Here is a 4,734-nt window from a genome sequence, read left to right on the forward strand (position 1 = left end):
TATTATTATTATTATTATTATTAATGGTGGTCGAAATGGTGGTAGTAGTAGCAGTAATAATATTTTGAACAAATACTTAACGGTACTTGACACAATGTTATTATAAGAATTTTGAATGTCATTTCGTCCTTGTCACTGCAACACGTGTAGTTACCCGACCATGAATATTGTGTTAGACGGTAAGGATCTACGTAAAAGCGAAATGTCATCCGGAAAACTACAATAGGCAAGTCTTATTTTAGAATAATTGAACCATTACCATAATGTAAAATTGTTACGTTATAACATTACATAAAAATATGTATCTTGATACTAATGCACGTGACTAGGAAAATTACTGTTAATAAGTTTATGTTTACAAAAATAACAACGGATTCGGAAATTCCAACTTTTTATGGTAAATTCCATTCTGTTTCACTTAATGTATATGCAGATGCAGGGGTGGAGGGGGTGCATAACCTAAATTCTCATGTTTTTGTTTTGGTTCACTGATAATTGTTCTGTAATTGAGGGTTTCCCGCAACGCTATCGTCACTACTCCGGTCGTGACGTATACACGTCCAGTCATCCTATTGGAGAACATATTTCTACAAGGCCAGTGACGTCAAACGTTCTTCTCCCGCCCTCTATAGATGCTATTATCTCTATCATCGAGTTTCTTTTCTTGTGTTGTTTCGCATGAACAAGAAAAATGCGAAAATATTGTCTGGAGAGTATATAAAGGATACACTCTAACCGATTGCATCAATTCAGCTTGTGACAGCACGCTGGTCGCGGTAGTCTCTAGAACTGGCACTCGAGTCTGTCAGCTGTTCATAACCTACGATGTATCCGAATCCATTGGAGAGGAAGCATTCTACAATTCGTCAGGTCATCGACAAATTTCTTTGCCCAGATGGGAATAGAAAGAATAACAACAACAGCAACAACAAACAAGGAAGTTGTTCGTCGAATTCATCCTGGAATAAGCACCAAAGTGACCACAGGAAGATGTCGCCTGGTTATGGAAAATAAAAGACGACATTTCTCTGTAAATAGTGATTTTGTATTTGTTTATAAGTTATTTATTTTTATGAGAAGATATTTATTATATAATTATACATGTGCTCAAACGGACTGTAGAAGCAATGACCTTCAACTACAGCTGGAGGAAGCAAAAGCGGTAAGTTGACATTGGAATATTTTAAATGTGATATGAAGGTTTTCACGCTTTAATCTAAATAGAAAGTCTTGTTAGAAGATCTCTTAAAATTTAACGTGTCGTTTGTACTCTGGTCATGACCTTTAACCTCGAGCTTAACAGAAATAATCTGAAAGGTTGAGAAGTCAGACACATAAATGTCTATCGTTAAGATATACAATGTTCTATAACATTTTTATAGACTTTACATGGACTGCCAAGAAATTGATTTTGGTAATGGCATTTAACACATCAAAACGGTTTGTTTTTACTATCTATTTTAATAATTCTGTTTCCTTTAGTTTTATGAATTAATATTTTACTTAATCACTTTTAAATTTATACAAGTAAACAGCAGCACCTTAAGTATAGGTACTTTCATTCTCAAACTATTAAAGTGCTTATAGCTTTAAAAACAAATTGATGGAAATAAGAGAACTCTGTAACAGTCATGATCAAAGTAACTTATTAGTAAAAATCATTAGAATTTGATTCCGTCATAACCATCACCATTGTCTGCAGTGTGTGTTGGTGCATTATACATTATTTGCTTACTTATCCATGCGAAATATATAATATGTTTGAATTTGTTTTAAATTTAATAGACTATTTCTTATCTCTACATTACAAACTTCATTTCTGAGGCGATGTTTGGGAACGTATTTTAGGAACAAAATTTTCAGAAATATTCTATTTTGTCTGTACATGTAAGAAATAGAGTAATATAATAATTGTTTTATGGAAATTGAGAGTTATATTTTTCTTACTTTAGTTCGTGAAGATTTTATTAATATACCTTAAATTCTTTTAAATTTGTACAAATTTTCTCATTTACTTAACATAAAGTGCTGAAAAGCATTATAAGATTGGCCATAGAGGATTCCTTTTTGTTTGATTTTTACAAATTCAGTGTAGGCTATTATGTAATAACAGATTTAGTTTATGACAGTTATAAAAATAAATGAAGATCGTTATTGTTATTATATTATTATTGTTATTATTATTATTGTTATTATTGTTATTATTATTATTATTATTATTAACAACAAAATTATCACCATCATAATCGTCATTCGTGGATTGAAATCAGTAGCCATTTTCGTTCCACATTTTGGTGTAATATTTTAACCCATATTATGAATTCAAAAGCAGTACGACCCCCTTGATTTGTGATTACTAGAACACAAGATGACCGCTTGTGATCAATTAGTACAAACACACGATAAAGAACACGTATGTAATCTATGTGGGAAGGAGGTGACAGTCAAATATCGTCCGGGGAATAGAAAGAGGTGTTTTTGTAAGCGGAAGGACTGGCATTAAAAACTACAGTGTGTTTATTTTCGACACTACTAATATTTTTGTGCATATAACCAGTTCTATCATGGTAATTTTTCTCGTGGCCATACGTCCCAACCCTTGTTTTCTCCATTGAAATATATTTTACTCTCCTCTCTCTATCTCTTCGACTATCATTTAATGATTTTTTTTAATATTAAAGAAGAAGTAAAGAAATTGTTTTGCTTTATATTTTAATTTTACAACAAGCTTGATTTAAAGAATACACCATGTAGCACTACCGTAGGTGCACACTTGAATCTTGGAGTGTGTATTTGCAGCACTTCTTGTATTTCGCCCATTATTTTATATAATTCTGCATTCCAGTGCTGCAGTGGTGGACAATTTTTGTTTATGAACATCAAACAAAATACATTAGGAACAGCAAGAGATTATTTAAGATCTGTACAGATTTCTGCGTACAAAACTTAGGCACCCATATGCCGTTTGTCTCTGTACAGACAAAATTTTCTTTTCCTCATACGATTAATTTAAAAAAAATTGGCCCGTATGTCCTCCATGATAGCACTGCTTATAACGAATCTAGGATTTCATAATGCAGATATGAATTACTTCTTGCAACAGATATTCACTCTGTACTCAATATGTTTGTGATTCGCTGTCTAAAATTTAGTACTAATATTGAACATTTCGTATTGGAGCTCATCTCAATTTCTCTACCAGTTTCTTGCTCTCAGATCTTGTGCATTACATTATGAACGTCCGTCATTGGAATAAAGGCACCTCGCGATAACTATCGCGAAAAAACAGTCGCTAAGCTGCAAACAAATTAATCATAATTACAAGCATTAGCTAGCTACTTCATCATCACAGTTTTAGTGCTCGTCATTTCTCTTCCGTAACTCGTATATTTCTTGCATATTAAGCCTGACTGAGCGGAACTACACAGCATGTCGCTTTTCGTTATTATATTTGCACTTGAAAAGGTCAATCTAAATACAGCTGATCCGTTTGGATATGGATAAAATAAAAACACCGTAAAACATTTACTACTGAACTTTATTTGGTGAAACTTTGTGCATACAATACTGAAAGATGGGAGATTCCTCAGAGTTCAACATGATCCCCATTGCGCACCCTGCACAATTCATAACGGTGATGCAATTCAGCCCATGCCCTTTGTAACGTAAGAGGGGTGATTTGTTGAAAATCGTGAATAATTTTTACTCTCAGATCATCATTGTTCCTGAGTTTCTGTGAATAGACAATATCTTTAGCAAAACCCTACACAAAGAAGTCAGGAGGGGTTAGATCTAGGGAGTTTGGGGGCCAAGTCAAGAGATAGCTGCTTCTCATACTGGGTTTCGCCTGCGACCTCCTGTATGTTTTTTTTTTTTTAAACACAGAACCTGTTTCTACAAATGTTCGATACCACAACTTTATGGAATCGTATTTAGGTACAGTAGTGGCAAAAAAACCGGACCGACCCTTGTAGCTGATTTCAGAGCCTTGTTCACAGTGACAGCACGATAGACTGGTAACTAAGACTTTCGTGGTTCGAATCCTACCTGGAAAGGAAACTTTTTTTTTTGTTCCTTATTTAAATTTATTCCCAGTACTTTTCGATTGCAGCGATATTTTACTAATTAATTAACTTATTATTCCCAGAACATGAATTTTACCAGCTTAATTTCTAATGGCTTTCGAAATGGGCTACATCAGCAGTCGAAACTACAACAATTTCAATAGAGTACTCTCTATCTTGTGAATGCGGGCGTGGCATGCGCAGTGGCTCATTTCGGAGACTTCCATTATTCCGTCGGTCCGGTTTTTTTGCCACTACCGTACATTACGCACACCATAATCACGTCCAATTCCTTTCAACTCTTTTAACACTCTCAAATTTAGCATACCAAAGAACACATTGTGCCCGTTGTTGATTTATAGGAGCCATTTTAATCATCTACGATTTCCATTTGTCCTTTCAGATTATGCATTGTTGATTGTCATATATGGAAACTCCCATCTTTTAATCATGACCAGCAAGAAATTTTTCCTACTATTATAATAGATTTATAATAATGAATTAATATTATCCATACCGAAACGGTTCAGACTGTATTTTGTAGTGAGTTTTGAAGCAGCTAATTCATAACATTATGTAAAAATAATTGTGAGTTTGTTTCGAAATGTTCTTCTTATCGGTTCTTAAATTCCCTATTTTATTTTTTTCTTCTTAACGTCTCCTCATTCTT

The 4,734-nt window shown here is 33.8% G+C and overlaps 1 long non-coding RNA gene across 1 annotated transcript in view; it reads left to right on the forward strand.

Annotated features, from left to right (window-relative positions):
- The first annotated feature begins 727 nt into the window (after positions 1–727).
- LOC138709093 (uncharacterized) overlaps positions 728–4,734 on the forward strand; it is a 12,745-nt gene continuing 8,738 nt past the window's right edge. The window contains exon 1 of the long non-coding RNA XR_011334824.1: positions 728–1,162. This is a non-coding gene — a long non-coding RNA (uncharacterized lncRNA). The remainder of the gene's footprint in view (positions 1,163–4,734) is intronic.

The sequence above is a fragment of the Periplaneta americana genome, chromosome 11 (assembly GCF_040183065.1).
Source record: "Periplaneta americana isolate PAMFEO1 chromosome 11, P.americana_PAMFEO1_priV1, whole genome shotgun sequence".
Lineage (NCBI taxonomy): Eukaryota > Metazoa > Arthropoda > Insecta > Blattodea > Blattidae > Periplaneta > Periplaneta americana.